The sequence below is a fragment of the Cynocephalus volans genome, chromosome 12 (assembly GCF_027409185.1).
Source record: "Cynocephalus volans isolate mCynVol1 chromosome 12, mCynVol1.pri, whole genome shotgun sequence".
Classification (NCBI taxonomy): Eukaryota; Metazoa; Chordata; class Mammalia; order Dermoptera; family Cynocephalidae; genus Cynocephalus; species Cynocephalus volans.
This window is the reverse complement of record NC_084471.1, coordinates 71,007,837-71,026,441: the sequence shown is the minus strand read 5'-3', so window position 1 is coordinate 71,026,441 and position 18,605 is coordinate 71,007,837. Positions and strand designations below refer to the sequence as shown.

Genomic DNA, 18,605 nt, shown 5'->3' with positions numbered 1-18,605 from the left:
ACCCAGAGGCACTGGAAGGGTGCATGACAGGAATAGGAATTCTATCACACTAGGCAACTTGTCAAAAATATGACTAGGGTGAGAGGATGACCTTGAGCCATATGGGAGAGGAACAGATAAGAAAAACTAGTTCTGAGGACTAGAGTTTCCAATACTGGAGTGATGTAAAATGCCTCCTGCACTGGGCTATGGACTAAATACCTATGACAGACTAAACTGGTGGGCCAGGGTCTCAGGAATCACAGGGGCTTTCTATACTTCCAGGCAAGTCAAGATCTATGGAAGCAGCCTGCTTGCCTGTAATTTGATTGTACCTCTGCCCTTCACTATAGGCAATAAAAAGCAGTATATAGGTTAAAAAAAAAGAAAGAAAGAAAGAAAAATCACAGCTAAGTGCAAAAAAGGAAATAAATGTGCCTCAGGCAAGAGGAATTATTATTTCCCTAGAAATGTTTGTAAAATAGGGTATCTGGAGGTGATCCAAAAATGGGATAGAAGGTTACAAACATTCAGAGAAAGATGTAGATTCCTGGAGATGGTCTAAAGGAGAATAATAAACAATTATCACAGCACTGAAAGACGATGTATATGGAAAGATGTAAGCACAGCTAATGGAGGAAAGCTCCTGCCAAAATTTCCTCTTCCATAGAGGTCTCGTTAGGGTGCTCCACATGGAGGCTGAGATCTGAATCAAGGTGGTAAAGAGGCACTTACAATACACTTTCGTGGATTTTTTTTTTAGAAGTATACTAGAAAGCTATGTTCATTCTCTCAGATGCTGTGTGAAACTCAGGGTTTCTAAATCCATAAATCATCTTTTTGGAGGACTTCCAGAAATAAAAAATCAGGAGCATCTTCTTTAAAACACATTTGCCATCCAAAACTGTGGATTATAGGTGAGTGGTAGTTTGTAGAGAGAGCCTAAGGCTACCATTAGGAGGAAACAGCCTGAGGGATGCAATAATATTGATCCTTACTTCTTACCGTTAATACCCTCACCTTGCTCTACTTCCTCCCATAATTTTATCGCTATGTAGACAATGAAGCTAGATCTTGGACTTGAAACCCAAATTTCACACAAATGCTTAATTTAATTAGAGTTAATTAAAGCAATTAAGATTTGGCAAAGGGGTGATTTCTATTGGCGCTCTTCTATTTTGGCTGCATGTAAAAAAAGCCCTTGCAAAGTCATTTAGCACTATTAATTCACATTCTATATCCAAACTGAAGGCCTGATATCAATTTATATAGGATTATTTTGAATTGTATTTGCATTACTATTTCTACAGATGCTTTTATGCTTAAATGAACCATTGACTCATTTCTGTGAATTGGGAAGAGTACTAAAAAAAAGTGCAAGTATGAAAATGTAAATCATAATACACAAATTATTTTAAAATATACAACTAAAATTAATTTTACCTTTTTAATTGAATATTAGCTAAAACAAACTAATACACATGTAATTACCAAGAAGGTAATGAAATCTGTGTGCTAATCTTAAATTTTTCACTTTTAGTTCATAAAATTTTTATTTTTAAATAGATATATCTTTATATAATTTTACATCAACATTTGTGATAGAATCTTACATCCTATTCTTTGTAAATGTGACATTTTTTACTTTCCTTTATAGATTGGCTTCCCTCTCCCCTCTCTCATTTCTTTCCTGCCTCACATTGTCCCATTAACTCATATTAAAAATCTACCATATATCTGCAGATTTTTTTTATCAATTATTGTGTTTATACCCAGTATATATTATTTTTCTATTTATTAAAAATTTTTTAATTCATTTGCAATTCTCTCTGGGTTCCCTCTTCTGTTCAACTTTTTCATAATAGTCTCTAATGATTCTTTGTATTTCTGTGGTGTCAGTTGTAATGTCCCCTTTTTCATTTCTGATTTTTGTTATTTGGGACTTCTCTCTTCTTTTTTTTAGGTTGCTGTAGTGGATTGAATTATGTCCCCCCAAAACTCAGTGAAGCTTGAATTGTATCCCCCAAGTTTTATGTATTAGAAACTTAGCCTCTACTATGACTGTTAAGAGGGTGGGAACTCCTATTATGGTAATTGTAAGATGGGGCCTTGAAGAGGTGATTGGATTGTATGATCATGCAGTAGTGAATGAATTAAAAATGGTGGCCAGGGGCATGGTTCAGAGGGCTTTAAAAGAAGAGGAGAGTCTGTCTCTCTGCTCTCTCTGCTTCCACCATCTTTCAATGTGAGACCCCTGGGTCACTGTTGCCACCACCAGATGGACTTTGGACTTCCCAGCCTCAGAAACTGTGAGCAATAAACTTTCATTTTCTTTATAAATCACTCAGTCTCAGGTATTCTGTTATAGCAACACAAAATGGACTAATACAGTAGCCTAGCTAATAGTTTGTCTATTTTGTTTATCTTCTTAAAAAAATCAATTTTTTGTTTCATTGATCTTTTGTATCATTTGGGCGGATTTTGTTTCATCATTCACTTCTGCTCTGACCTTAATTATTTTTTTCTGTCTACTACTTTTGGGATTGGATTGTTCTTTTTTTCCTAGGTCTTTGAGGTATAGCATTAGTTCATTTATTTGAAATCTTCCTATTCTTTCAATGTAAGCATTTATTGCAATAAAATTCCGTCTTAGTACTGCTTTTGCAGTATCCATATTATATGATGTGTCTTTATTTTCATTCATTTCAAGAAATTTTTTGAATTCCTGCTTAATTTCTTCTTCCACCCATAGGTCATTCAGGAGTATGTTGTTTAATTTCCATATTTGTATAGTTTTTAGAGTTTTGCTTATTATTGATTTCTGAGAAGATATTTGAGATGATTTCAATTTTTTTTTTTTTTTGATCAGGAAGGGGATCATAACCCTTGGCTTGGTGTCGCCCGCACTGCACTCAGCCAGTGAGGGCACCGGCCATCCCTATATAGGATCTGAACCTGCGGCCTTGGTGCTCCCAGCACCGCTGCGCTCCCAGCGCAGCACTCTCCCGAGTGAGCCATGGGGTAAGCCCTGATTTCAATTTTTTAAAATTTGTTGAGACTTGATTTTTGACCTAACATGTGGTGTATCCTGGAGAATGCTCCATATGCTGATGAAAAGAATATACATTCTGTAGTTGTTGGATGAAATGTTCTGTAGATATCTGCCAAGTCCAATTGATCTAAAGTATAGTTTAAATCCTGTGTTTCTCATTTATTTGCTTCTAAGGTGATCTGTCCAGTGTTGAGAGAGGGATATTCAGGTCCCCCGCTATTATCATATTGGAGTCTATCTCTTTCTTAAGGTCTAACAATGTTTGCTTTATATATCTGGGTGCTTCAATTTTGGGTGCATATATATTTATGATTGTTATGTCTTCCTGCTGGATAGATTGCTTTATCATTATATAATGGCCTTCTTTGTCTCTGGGGATAGCTTTTTAATCCAATCAGCTGGTCTGTGTCTTTTGAATGGAGAATTTAACCCACTTATATTTAGGGTTACTATTGAAAGGTATTTTCTCACTCTTGGTATTTTATCAATTTTTGTTTGATTGTTTAAAATATTTTTTGTTCTTTTCTTCCCCTTTTATTATTTCTCTTCAGTGTTCGTTGGCTTTTTGTGGTGGTAAGATATAGTTTCTTGCTCTTTCTCATTTGCATTTTTGTTCTGCCAGTGGGTTTTGTTCTTTCTTGTGTATTCATGGTAGTGATTATTGTTTTTCGGATACCATATGCAAAAGTCCCTTGAAAATTTTTTGTCAAGCTTGTTGTGTTGTGGTGAACTCCCAAAGTTTTTGTTTGTCTGGGAAATATACTATTTCTCTCTCATTTCTGAAAGATACTTTGCTGGGCATATTAATCTTGTCTGGCAGTTTTTTCTTTTCACATTTTGAATATATCATCTCATTCTCTTCTTACCTGTAGAGATTCTGTTGAGAAGTCTGCTGTTAGTCTGATGGGGACTCCCTTATAGTGACTTGACACTTTTCTCTTGCTTCTTTTAAGATTCTCTCCTTGTCTTTGAGCTTTGCCAGTTTGAGTATATGGGTCTTGGAGAGGATCTTTTGAGGTTGAATCTGTTTGGTGATCTTTGAGCCTCCTGGATCTGAAGGTCCATGTCTCTCCCTGTACCTGGTAAGTTTTCCATTATTATTTCATTGAATAGTTTTTCCATGCCTATTCTTTTCTCCTCCCCTTCTGAAATACCCATGATTTGAATGTTTGTGTGCTTAAGGCTATCTGCTAGCTCTCTTAGATTTTCTTCATTTTTTATTCCTTTTTTTTTTTTTTTTTTTTTTTTTTTGGTCCACCTAGGTCATTTTGAAAAGACCGTCTTCAAACCTTCAAGATCAGAAATTCTTTCTTTTGCTTGCTCTAGCCTGCTGCTTAAACTCTTGGTTGTGTTGTATCGTTTTTGGTGTTTTTTTAATTTTGTTGGATAAATCCTTCAGTTCCAGGAGTTCTGCTACATTCTTTGTAAATTTCTTCCTTTATATCCCAGATAGTTTTTCTCATTTCATTGTGTCATCTAACAGAGTCTTCCTGTATCTCATTGAATTTCCTTAAGATTGTTGCTCAGAACTCTTTTTCAGTCTTTTCAATGATTTCCTACTTATGGAGTTTACTACTTAAGAGTCATTCTATTCTTTTGGTGGCATTGTATTTTCTTGGGTTTAGTTGTTGTTGTTGTTATTCATTTGTTTTTGTTGTTGTTTTGCATTTCCAGTATCTCTCCATTGATTTCTGGTCATCTGATAGAGCATTTGCTTCTTCTATTACTCTGGAGTAGGTTTTGAAGAGAGAGACTTCTTCTATAGATATGTTTTGTTTTGACCATTAAGTAGGGTATTTTAGTATTGGTTCCAGGTAGATGCAGTGGTGTAGTCTCCATGTGGGTGCTTCAGCTGTATTCAATGTCAGAGTTGCATGTGAGTGCCTGCACGGCCTAGGCGTTGGGGCACTTAGTGATTCTTTGCTAAGGTTAATGACCTTGTGTTGGGTTTTCAAAGATGTTGGTGGTGAGGTCTTGAATTCTTTGAAGAAGCTCCTGAGTGCCCTATTACTCTTTGACTGGGGTGGGTGACCCTGGATACATTTTTTTGTACCAGCTAGCATACCCCAGCTAGCATCCTGTTACCAGGATGTATGCACTAAAGTATACTGGAGCTCCTCAGCTTGAATAGGTGACCCTGGATGGGGTCTCTCTTTCCTCTTTCCTAAAAGCAGAGGCTAATCCTGGGTCCTCACTTCCCCAGTTCAGGGGTGGGTTGATGGTGGTTGGGAATTTTCTTCCTTACTCTATTTGGGTATCCTGGGTTTCTGCACTCACTGGCGGTTCCATGTGTGTCTCTCCCCACATCAAAGCAGTCACATGGGCTGTGCACATACCTCTCAGCCCATGTGCACTACTGTGGGGGGGAGCATAATTCCTCCTGTGGGTTGGGCCACTAGGTTATGGGTCTACACTCACTCACCTCTTTCCTTAGGTTCCACTGGTAAGCCTCCTTGTGTGGAGGGAGCATTGGCTGCTGCTGTCACAGCAGACCATCCTGCAGCAGTGGTGGCTGTGGCAGACCACGTGCACAGAGGTGGTATCTACAGCAGCAGCGGGCTGCCCGCATGATGGCACCCCATGCTCTTGCTGTCTGTCAGCAAGAGAGGAAACTGCCCTTGGCTCCTGAGGTCCCCACCCTCCTGCTGTCTGCCTCATCACCAATGTTTTTAGAGAGTCTTCATTACATAGATATGATTGGTTACATAATAAAACCCAAAAGGACAGAGCAAATCCACTTGCTGAAAGAGTGGCACACTCCAACTCTACCTCTTGGGCTTGAGACCATTTCAAGCCTTACTATATTAGTCCATTTCTGTTGCTTATAACAAAATACTTGGAACTGGGCAATTTATGAGACAACAAAATTTATTGCTTACAGTTTTGGAGGCTGGTAAGTCCAAAGTCCAGGGAATATATTTGGTGAGTGTCTTCTTTGGTGGTGGCTTCAGTGACACAAAGTATCACATTTTGAGATGGTGGAAGCAGAGAGAGAGAGACTCTCACATGCTCTCCTTTTAAAGGCCCCAGAACCATGCCCATGACCACCATTATTAATCCATTCATTTGGGCATGGTCCTCAGAATCTAATCACCTCTTCAAGGTCTCACCTTTCAATTACCGTAATAGGATTTCCCATCCTCTTAACACTGTTGTAATGGGGACCAAGCCTCTACTACACAAAATTTGGGGAACACACTTCAATCCATATCACTCACCCTGTGTTTCTCTTTATCTGGCCATTCATTTGTATCCTTTGAAATATCCTTTGTCGTAAATGGATAAATGTAAATACAGAGTTTCCCTGAGTTTTGTGAGCCATGCTAGCAAATCAATAAAACTCAAGGAGGGGGTTGTGGTCAGTCAGAAGTGTAGGTGACAACCTACTACCTGTGATTGGCATCTGAAGCGGGGGGCAGCCTTGTGGGACTGAGCCCTCAACATGTGAGATCTGATGCACAGGTGAGTGTGATGTCAGAATTGAGTTAAAGTATGGGACATCTAGTCGGTGTCTGCTGAAGAATTTGGTGTCAGAACTGAAAGAAACCAAAATATCCCTCTCTGAAATACTGAGGATTGTTGAGCTAAAGAATGCTAGAACACAAGAAGCCTCTCTGCCCTTTCCTCTGACTCTCTCCATGCTTGCTCAAAGGCAGGACAGTGGTTAACAAAAACAAAAAATCTTTTCTATCCCCTCCTTTCCTGCCTACAGACAAAGATGTAAATTCTGTCCCTACTGAAGATGACTCTGGGCTCAGAGCCTGGCTCCCACGTGCTAGGAAAATCTAGGAGCAGACTTTACTCTTCCCGCAAATTTATTTTCCCACAAATTCATGCCCTTTGGAAGCCTGAAGCTGCTCTGTTCTTTGTCCTGTCACTTCTAAGATCTATGGCTCTTTGTTTAAATACTGTTTAAGACAGAGCTCCAAGCCACTGCTTTGAGAGAGAGATACTTTTGAACTGAAGCCTCTCCCATGTAATGGGTACAGCACACATTAAAAATAAAAAGGTGGGGCTGGCCTGTTAGCTCAGTTGGTTAGAGTGTGGTGTTGATAACCCCGAGGCCCGACGTCAAGGGTACAGATTCCCTTATCAGCCAGCCACCAAAATAAATAAATAAATAAAATTAAAAACATTTAAAATTTCAAAAAAAACTTTGTTTTTCTCTTTGTAATCTGCTTTTTTTGTTACAGAGGTATCCCAGCTGAGACCTTTGGATAGTAGTGGGGAAAAGAAATTATTTTTCTTTTCTCCCTTTCAGAAGTGCTGTGTCGAGTGACTGTATAAGAGAACAGACAGAGAAAAAGCATTTGTTTTTCAACAACATTTTTCCAAAATAGGAAAAATCAGTCATTATAATTTAATGCATTAACAGAAAAAGGATAGAAACTATATGACTACCAAAATAGTTGTAGGAAAAGTGTTTGATAAGAGTCAACATCTATTCTTTATTTTTTTTAAAAAATCTAATAAACTAGGAATAAAATGAAACTTCTTTAACCTGACAAATAGTATCTACAAATACATACAGTAAACATCCTAGATAGTGATGAAACGTAGAAAACTTTTCCCTTGAAATAACAAACAACATAAACATGACTGCTATATCCAGTGCTAGCAACATTGTACCAGAACTCCTTGCCAGTGAAGTTAGGCAAGAAAAGGATAAATACTATAGGTATTAAAAAGATTAAAACAAAACTGATTCTTTTATTAGATGATTATATACATAAAATCTGAGAGTCTATCGATAAACTATTGGAATTAATAAGAGAATTAAACTTGATATAAAATCAATATAAAAATCAATTTTATTTCTATACACCAACAATTAAAAAATAAAATGTTAAAGGGTTACAAATTACTATATCATCAAAAAAATTTTTAATTTTTATTTTTTGAAATGACTAAAGCAGCTCATATAATGTTATTCACATTGGAGCTCCACTGGAGTCAGGGATGAGATATCATCTTCTATTCCAAGAATGTAGTCTTCAGGAATATCTCGAGTGATGTCTGAGCTAACTGGTCATCGTAAGAATGTAGGGTCCATAATTTCTCTAATTCATAGATTTTTTTAGTTTCTGGAAGCGTCAAATGAATCACCATGCAAAATCCTCATAAGATCCAGTTTTCAATGTCCTTCCATTCAATCTTAACATGAGGCTCACTTTACCATTTCAGGTATTTGCACATTTTTATAATGTAGTAGGCCATGGCATGTAAGTGTCAGATGGATGTTCTACTACCAACCACAAAGTAATCTGTATATTTCACTTTTGAAGGAATGTTGATCACATAAGTGTCTCTTGCATTTTCTTGCCTCAGAAGTGAAACCAGCAAATCAATGTCAAACCTGGAGCCAGTGGGATCTGATGCACCTTATTCCAGGCATCCCTTGCCAGCTGTCCCCTCTGCAGGCTCCTCCAGCCAGGGCCCACTGTACAGACCTAGCATAAAGTCAGGGGTCATGCAGGGCCAGCACCTGTCACAGGCCCCATTCCCCAGCAGAGGACTCTGCATCAGGAGTGGCCAAGCTACTGAGCCCCAGTACTGTCTCCCTGTATCATCAAAATTTTAAAGTACTACATTAAGTTAACAAAAGATGTATAAGACTTTTATGAGGGCCGAGCCCGTGGCGCACTCAGGAGAGCGCAGCACTGGGAGCACGGCGACGCTCCCGCTGCGGGTTCGGATCCTATATAGGAATGGCCGGTGAACTCCCTGGCTGAGTACCGGTCACAAAAAAGACAGGAAAAAAAAAAAGACTTTTATGACACCTTACTGAGGACTTTTACTTAAAACTGGTCCAACTAAGTGGATGGAATTGACTTCATCCTATCTTCTCCCCTCCTTCCATGTATATGGAACTGGAACCATATCAGACAGTGAGCACTCATGTACACTTTGCCTTTCCTACTGAATGCAAATGAACTTCTCTGAACCAAGAGAGACAAATGAAGTTTTACAAGATACAGGCACTTTATGTTCCCAGTTTTAAAAATAAGCCAGGCATTACACTTCTGATCAAGATGGCATAATAGACAGTACCCAGTGTCACCCTCTCCCACAATTAACCAATTTACAACTATTAAAAAGCAACAAACTGCCAAGCTGGTGCTGCTAGGTCTCAGGGGAAGAGGAGGAGAGATCTATGGAGTTCATGAAGGAAGGAAAAGTCACAATGAGAGAAAGAAAGGACCGTTCTGATCCTGTCAAGCCCTGGCCATTTCGAGTCTGGCCCTGGTGAGCATACAGAGCAAGAGCTGGAAAAAACAATATCTGTGCCTTTTGTATGAAGTTGCTAGGAGGCAACAAGAGAGAAGAGGGCTTTGTTGGCCCCGAAGCCAGCAAGACCACAAAAAAGGTTCCTGTGGACCCACATGGGAGCAAGGGGCCACAGACAACTGAAAAAAGGAACCACTCAGCGGCCAGTGAGTCACCACAAAGGACCAGTGCATGGCCCATCCAATGGGAAGTGTTTGGAGTGTGGGCAGTGGGGGAGATGGGCCCACTGGGGGAACACTAGGGCACAGCATAGACAGCTGACCTGCCCTCCAGTTAGGACAGGCACACTCAGCGGAGACTGGTCAGGAATATAGAACCACAGAGATGCAGTTTGCTGAAAAGACTCAGGCCCAGACCAGAGTTTTCACACAACCCAGGTGTATTGGACCTCATAAGACCTGGAAGTGGTTACAAGATCAACAACTAAAACTTGTGCCACACAAAAAGCCTTCCCCAGAGAATCAGAAGCAAAGCAGCAATTTAGCTCAACCACAGGGCTCAAGTGCTGGTTCCCACAGGAAGTTCCCCCATTTTAGAAGTAACCAAAGGACAACAAATTAATTCCAGTGCAGAGCTTAAGTGGTGGGCATAGCAAACAATCCAATGCAGAACTGAAAGAAAAAATGAAAAACCCACAGTTCAGAGACAAAGTTCTGATATTAACCAGTAAAGGTCTAACACCACTAAAGAACACCTACAAAACCTAGAAGGAAGCCCCTCAGGCTCCCAAGATAGGGTGGGGGAGGTCTGAACCTCAGCTACAACCCCCCAACATCTGCAGCCAGCCCAATGACAACCACCAGGCCACCACCAGAAGAGCCCCAGGCTCCCAAGCTAGGGTGGAGGGATGCCAAGGGCCTCAGCCATGCCCCCTAACATCCACATCAAGCCCAGCAACTACCAGGCGATCACCAGAAGCACCCTCAATGTCCGCATCCAGGCCAGTGATGACCACCAAGCTGCCAGTGGAAGCACCCTGGGCCTCTGGGTTGGGGGACACCAAGGGCCTCTGTCATGCTTCCCTGAAGTCCACATCCAGCCAAGCCACAACCAAGCCACCACTGGAAGCCCCCTGGGCTCCCCTGCCAGAATAAGGGAGGTGCCATGGTCCTCAACCATGCCCCCCACTTCCTTATCCTCCCATCCAATCCCTCTCCTCCTTCCTCTCTCCCTCTCCCCGCAACTGCTCCACAACAACATCTTAGAATGTAAAGTAATAATAATAATAATTTTGTAATTAATTTTTTAAAAATAAGTCAAGTGAAAAATATTTAATAAAATTAACTGGAGCAGAGAAAGCTTTAGGACTTCTGCCATTGGTTCTAGTGACTTATTCTCAATGAAAACAGAGAGGACTGAGCAAGTTAAACAAATGAAAGAAGTTTAACTGGAGTTAATGGTAATATTAATAAAAAAGAAATCCAATTTACTACAATTGGAGAAAAATGACCATTTGAATCCAACTTAAAGATATTCCAATAATGTGCATTAAATCTCTGTTCCTATGTAGCTGAGTAACATATGAAAGCTTTGCAAGAGTGTGTGGTTACTGAGAAAAGCAAAAGGAGTTCTTATTCCACAGTATCTGATTAAACAAAACAAAGCAAATGATACTTTAAAATAAATAGTTCATCATTTTCATGAATATATACATGTAGATTCCCCTTCTTGGAGATTTAGCTATCTAAAAGTGGCATGTCACTATCCTGAGAGGCAGGACCAAGCTCATATAAATAAAACAACATGGCTTCACTAGATTCAGTGTCAGTCAATGGCTCCAGGTGAACAAGCTTATTTTGGGATGGTTTTGGGTACAGGCTGCTATCCAGAAGCTCATCAACTTCTATGGGATTATCTGGTTTGGATATAGATTTTCTTCCTTCTTCTGAAACTTCATGAACAACACTGTTCTTGGTAATTTCTAATCCTTTATTCTCAGATTTTGTATTATTGATGTAATCTGTGGGATTCATCTGCACAGAACTAGTGAAAAGATCAACCAGGAGATCCGGGTCTATGCTAAACTGTCTTTCTGACAGCATGGCTCAGAAGTCCTCTAAACTGCAATTGATAATGTCAAGATAATGCTCAGCTCAACCTTTCCCAAAAGATTAATGTTATCATTCAAAATGGAGTCCATCATGATCACAGGATCTTCTGTGGTCAGACTGGATGAGCCATTTAGCCGGACAACACTAGACATGAGAGGGCTGGTACCATCACTGCCTGAACTTAGGGATTCTCTGTCTGATTCACTTTGATCACCACTTTGCATACTCATCTTCATTGGGGTCTCCAACAATGACAATATTAGGGTACTGGCTGCAGTTGGAAGGATCAGATATAACATAGTCATTAGTTTCTGGAATAACTGGGATATTTTCTTCATCTGCATTATTGTCACTAATGTCATACATAATGATGTCATCTGAAATCTGCTCCCCTGGCTTTAAACCTTCAGTTTTACTGTGTGGAACTTTATGATGGTGATTATCAGCTGGTTCTTTGACAGTATGTTGAAACAAGTTCTTTTGGGGTTCATTAGTGTTTAGAAGCAGAGGTCTTTTCCAGTTTGAATTCACAAGTTGGTTGTTCTGAACCAATGTAACAGAAAGTGGACAATCTTTCAAATAACCTGTTGTTGTTTTGCATGCTTTGTGCTTAATTCTGACACTTCCTTCCAAAGGGACTCGTTCTCACTTTTTAATTCAGAAAGCCTGGACTCAATAGTTTCTTGTTTTATTTGAAACTTCTAAGCACTACTTAAAATTTTTGTTAAATCTTCCTGACGAATTTTATTTTCTTCTGGTTTTGAAGATGAAAACTTCCTTTTAATGTTCTCCAGCAAGTCATCCCGGTCTTGTTTGAAGTAAGGATACTGAAATTCAACAGAACCATCTCTTTCCTGCATTACAGTTACAGAGTCAATATGTACTACTCTACAGAAACCATATATATTCAGTTGCCTCACAATGCTTGCCATGTCATTGTGCTTGAAGTACTTGGAAAATTTTTCTTTCACAAAGCTTTGTTCATCCAAGACCAGAAAACTTTGGCCATTAGTTTCAGAGGCTAGGAAGTCCAAAGTCCAGGAAACACATCTGGTGAAGGTCTTCTTTGGTGGTGGCTTTACAGCAATGTGGGGTCTCACATGACAGAAAATGGCAGAACAGAGAGAGCATATACCTAAAATATATACAATAAAATTTGTTATTTAAAAATAAAAAAGTTTCTTATAGACAGCTTATATTTGGATCTTGCTTTACATCCAGTCTGACAATCTCTGCCTTTTAATTGATGCATTTAGTCCATTTACATTTATTGTAATTACTGTTATGATTGGATTTAAGTCTATCATCTTGCTATATATTTTCTATTTGTTTCACCTATTCTTTCTTTCTTTTTATTTGTAATAGTTGCTCTATAATTAACAATATGCATATTTAATCACAGTCTACTTTCAAATAAAATTATGCCACCTCATATAATGGAAAAATCTTGTAACATAATATTTTCATTTCCTCATATTGCTTTTTGGTACATAGTCATACATTTTACTTGTACATATGTTGTAAATCCCACAATACATCGTTGTTGCTGTTTTCTTTGTTTTAAAAAGCCAAGTGTCTTTTAAAGAAATGAAAAAATAGATGTAAGCATTTTATGTTACCCACATATTTACTTTTTCTGGCCATATTTATTTCTCTGTGCAGATCTATTTTACATCAGCATCACTCTTTTTTCACTCTAAAGAACTTCCTCTAACATTTCTTGTCATGAAGTTGGTGAGAAAAAATTCTATCAGCTTTGAGTGTCTTTATTTCCCTGTCATTTTAGAAAGATATTATCACTGTAAAATTTTAGATTGGCAGTGGGGTTTTTTGTTTGTTTTTTGTGTTCTTTTAGAAATTTAAAATTACCATTCGATTGTCTTCTGGCTTGCATTGTTTCTGGTAAGAAATTATCAAATTTTTAGAATCTTTATTTCTCTATATCTAATATGTTCTTTATTCTGACAATTTTCAATATTTTCTTTTATTGGTTTTTAGCTATTTGGTTTTTATCAGTCTTTCTATAGATTTCTCTGGGTTTATCCTGTTTGTCCTGTTGAGTTTCTTAGATCATTGGGTTAACATTTTTCAACTAATTTTAAATATGTTAGCCATTATATCTTCAAATACTTTTCCTTTTTCTTTTTAAGAATTAACTTTTTAGAACAGTTTTAGGTTCACAGCAAAATTGAGAGGTATGTACAGAGATTTGCATTTACCCCTTGCCTCCACATATACAGAGTTCATTAGCAACACCTCCCACCAGAGTGGTGCATTTGCTACAATTGATGGACCTGTATTGACACACCGTAATCATCCAAAGTCCATAGTTTCCATTAGGGTTCACTCTTGGTGTTATACATTCTACTGGTTTGGACAAATGTATAATGATGGATATTCATCTTTATATTATTACAGAGTATTTTTTGCTGCCTAAAAAATTCTCTGTGTTCTGTAAACATGTTATTAAATCTTCAGTTTCTTTTCTCTGATTTTATCTTGTCTTTTTCTTACTAAAGGATATGACTATTTTCTTAAAAGATATTAATATCATCTTTCAACTTTATTTTTATAAATGAAACTCCAGAAACTTTATGCAAAATTGCTTTTGAAATTTTATGCAAATTCTCTTTGTTTTTCCAATTTTGTTTATATTTATTTTTGTGTGGTATAGTATGTTGTTTCTATACATGCATATCCTGCACAATGATTCACTTAGGGTATATATACAGAGAGAGAGAGAGAGCACAGTTTTGTACCTGTTAGTTCACCCCTTCTTTTCACCCTGAACCCCACCCCACCCAACTGCTGGTAACCATTATTCTACTCTCTACTTCTATGAGAGACCGTGTGGTATTTGCCTTTCTGTGCCTGACTTATTTTGGTTTCTTGCTATTTATTTTTAGTATGTCTCTTATAAGTTTTTGTTTTATGGTTACCATAAACTTACAAAAAAAAATATTAGAGTTATAATAGATTGTTTTAGGCTAATAACAACTTAACCTTCATATATAAGAAAAAGAAAGAATCAAGGCCAACTCTATGATTTGGCATCATTCACACACACACACACACACACACACACACACACATGTGCACACACACACATGCACACGCACACGCACACACACACAGTTTTTGACATTTTGTTGTTTCAAGTTACATCTTTTAATATTGCCTATCTCTTATACAGTTGTTGTATTTGTTGTTGTCTTGTTAGGTCTGTTCTTCAGTCTTCACGCTAAAGATAGAAGTGGTTTATTCACCACCACCACCACCTCCATTATGACACTGGAGTATTCCAAGGTTGTCTGTGAACTTACTTTTACTAATGAGTTATCTACCTTTAAATGTTTTCTTGATGTTCCTTAGCATCATCTTTCAGATTAAGGACTCCCTTTAGCTTTTCTTGTAAGATAGGTCTAATGTTGTGAATTCCCTTAGCTTTAGTTTGTCTGGAAAAGACTTTATTTCTCCTTCATATTTGAAAGATAGTTTTTCTGGATAGAGAATTCTTGGCTGACAGTTTTTTTTCCTTCAGCACTCTGAATATATCATCACATTCTCTTCTGGTCTGTAGGATTTCTACTGAGAAATTCATTGAGAGATGTATTGGGGCTCCTTTGAACATTATGTGTTTCTTTTCTCTAACTACTTTCAGTATCCTTTCTTTGTCTTTGGTTTTCGATAATTTGGTTATGATGTGCCCTGGGGTGTTCCTCTTTGGATTGAATTTGATTGGTGACCTCTGAACTTCCTGTACCTGGATGCTGTCATCTTTCTCTGGAGTTGAGAAATTTTTAGCCATTATTCCCTTGAATGTGCTTTCTAAATATCTTCCTTTGTCTTCTCTTTTGGGCATGCCAATTTTGAGGAGATTATTTCATTTGAGGAAGTCCTGTATTTGCTTTATTTCTGTTTCACTTTTCTTATTCTTTTTTCTTTTTGCTCCCCTGATTTGATAATTTCGTATGTTTTATCTTCGAGCTCACTGATTCTTTCCTCAGTTTGATTAAGTCTGCTGTTGGAGCTTTCTATCAAGTTTTTTGATTCAGCTAAGTATTCTTTTTTTTTTTTTTTTTTTTTTCAGCTGGCTGGTATAGGAATCCAAACCCTTGACCTTGGTTATATAACACCATGTTCTAATCAACTTAGCTAATTGGCCAGCCCCTCAGACAATGTATCCTAGAATTTCTTTTTAGTTTTTTTTAATTGATTAAATTTCTTTGTCAAGTTTCTCATCCTTCCCCTGGATTGCTTTCCAGACATCATTTAATTTTCTATCTGTATTTTCTTGTGACTCCTTGAACATACTTACAAGAGTTATTCTGAATTCTCTGTCAGACCTTTCATGCATATGCTGTTCCTCTATGTCCATTGCTGGTGCTTGGTTTATTTCCTTTGATGGTGTCATATTTCTCTGTTCTTTTTCAGTCTTTGTGTCTTTACATTGATGCCTGGGCATTTGAGAAGACTGCTACCTCTTCTAGGTTTTACAGGTGTTCTTTGGTGGTGTTAGATCTTTACTGGTTAATATCAGAGCTTTGTCTATGATATGTGGGTGTGTTGTTTGTTTGTTTTCCATTTCTGTGTTGGATGATTATCTACCACCACCGCTTAAACTCTGCACTGGAACTAACTTGTTGTCCTTTGGTTAATTCCAAAATTGTGGGAACTTCCTGTGGGGACCAGCATTTGAACCCTTTGGTTGAGCTAGATGTCTGCTTTGCCATTGATTCTCTAGGGAAGGCTTTCTGTGTGGCTCAGGTTTTAATTGTTGGCCTTTTAATTACTTCTGGGTCTTATAAGGTCAGATATGCCTGGGCTGTCTTTCCGGCAAACTGTGGCCCCTACGGTTCTATCTCCCTGACCAGTCTCCACTGAGGGGGACTGTGCTGATTGGAAGGCAAATTTGCTACCCACACTGTACCCCAATATTTCCACAGTGGGCCAGCTTCACCCCACACTCCAAATGCTTCCCATAGGGTGTGTTGTGCCCCAGCCCCTCTTGATGACCATTTCTGTTGTTTATAACAAAATACCAGGAAATAGGTATTTTGTTCCCTAAAGTAGGTAATTTGTAGGGAAACAAAATTTATTGCTTACAGTTTCAGAGGCTAGGAAGTCCAAGTCTGAGAAACACATCTGGTGTCAGCTTTCTTTGGTGGTGACTTCAGTGACAGCAGGGTGTCACATTGCAAAAATAGCATAGCAGAAAGAGACTAACCTCCTCATTCACTCTCCTTTTAAAGCCTTCCAAACCATGCCCATGACCACAATTTTTAATCCATTCATTACAGCATGTTCCTGCAATCTAATCACCTCTTCAAGGTGATCACCTTTCAATTACCAAGATAGAATTTCCCACCTTTTCAACAGTTACTGTGGGGATCTAAGCTTCAATGAGGTAGGGGGGATCTAATCTACAGCATCAGCCTTTGGAAGGCTCCTTTCTTCGGTTGGCTGTGGCCCTTCATTCCTGTGTGGGTCCATGGGAACCCTGTCAGTGGTCTTGCTGGCCTGGGGGCCTGTCCAATGTGCTCTGAAGCCCTCTTCTCCCCTGTAGATTCCAAGCAACTGCACACAAAGGTCATAGCTGTGGCTTTTGATGGCTCCTTCTCTGTGTGCTACAACTTCTTCCTGCCCATCACTGGGGTCAGGGCAGTCCCTTCTTTCTCTCACCATGGCTTCCCACTTTCACAAACTCAGTGGATCTCTCCTCTTCCCCCAAGTTCCAGTAGCCTTGGTTGGCAGTCTTTGCTTTTTAATAGTTGTAAATTAATCAGTTGTGAGAGAAAGTGATGCTGGGGCCATCTATTCCACCATCTTGATCTCAAATATTTTTTCTGCTTTCTCTCTTTCTGGAATTTCTGCTACAGTTATTGCTATGGTTTGAATGTTCATGCCCTCCAGATCCTCATGTTGAAACTTAATCCCCATTGTATCAGTATTAAGAGGGTGGGAAATTTGACTATGGTGTATTTGACTAAAATGTAGAGTCTTTAAGAGTCAGAGCCTTCATTAATGGATTAAACTTCTCATGGATTTGTTAAATAATAGGTTAATGGATTAATGAGTTATCATGGGAGTGCAGCTGATGGCTTTATAAGAAGAGGAAGAGACCTGATCTAGCACACTCAGCCCCCTCACTGTGTGATGTCCTGCCCTGCATCAGGACTCTGCAAAGAATCCTCATTAGTAAGAAGGTCCTCACCAGATGGAACCCTCAACCTTGGACTTACCAGCCTTTAGAACTGTAAAGAAATAAATTTTGTTTCTTTATAAGTTACCTGATTTCAGGTATTCTGTTATAAGCAACAGAAAATGGACTAAGTATATTAGACCATTTGATATTATCTCACATGTCAATGGGGCTTTGTTCATTTTTCAGCTTTTCTCTCTGTGCTTGAGTTTGGATAGTTGCCCTATTTTCAGGTTCACCACTCTTTTCATTTACAGTATCCTGTAGGCTATTGTATTAGTCTGTTTTTGTGTTGCTATAACAGAACAACTGAGACTGAGTAATTTATAAAGAAAAGAGGTCGCTTTGGCTCATGATTCTGGAACATCTGCATCTGGTGTGCACCTCATGCTGCTTTTTCTCATGACAGACAGCCAGCAGGTGCAAGGAGATCACTGGTGAGAGGAAGCGAGAGAGGGGGTGGGGAGAGGGATAGAGAGAGGAAGTGCCAGGTTCCTTTTAACAAGCAGCTCTCATGAAAACTAAGAGCAAGAACTCACCTGCCATCTGCCCCTCCCCCATGGAGGGCCTTAATCTACTCATGAGAGATCCACCCCCATGGCCCAAACACCTCCCAACACTGCCACATTGGGGATCAGATCTCAACACGAGCTTTGGGGAGACAAATATATCCAAAGTATATCAGCTGTTAAATCCTTCAAATGCATTTTTCTAATCACGTATTGTAATTTTTTTAGTACTTGGAGTTCCATTTGGTCTTTTTTATGGTTCTAATTTCTCTAATTACATTCATGTTTTTCTTTACATTATTGGTCATATTTATAAAAGCTGTTTTAACATTCTTTTCTGCTAATTTCATAATCTCTATTATTTCTGAGTTTGTTTTTATTGCCTCATTTTTTTTACTATGGTAAAAAACACATAACATTAAATTTAGTATCTTAACCACTTTCAAGTGTACAGTTCAATAGTGTTAACTATATTTACAACACTGTACAACACATCGCTACAACTTTCTCATCTTGCAACACTA

At 38.6% G+C, this 18,605-nt stretch overlaps 2 pseudogenes; both read right to left on the bottom strand.

Annotated features, from left to right (window-relative positions):
- Positions 1-7,958: 7,958 nt before the first annotated feature.
- On the bottom strand, positions 7,959-8,503 carry LOC134391716 (mitochondrial assembly of ribosomal large subunit protein 1-like; annotated as a pseudogene).
- Positions 8,504-10,995: 2,492 nt separating this feature from the next.
- LOC134391715 (heat shock factor protein 2-like) lies at positions 10,996-18,133 on the bottom strand (annotated as a pseudogene).
- Between the last annotated feature and the right edge of the window lie 472 nt (positions 18,134-18,605).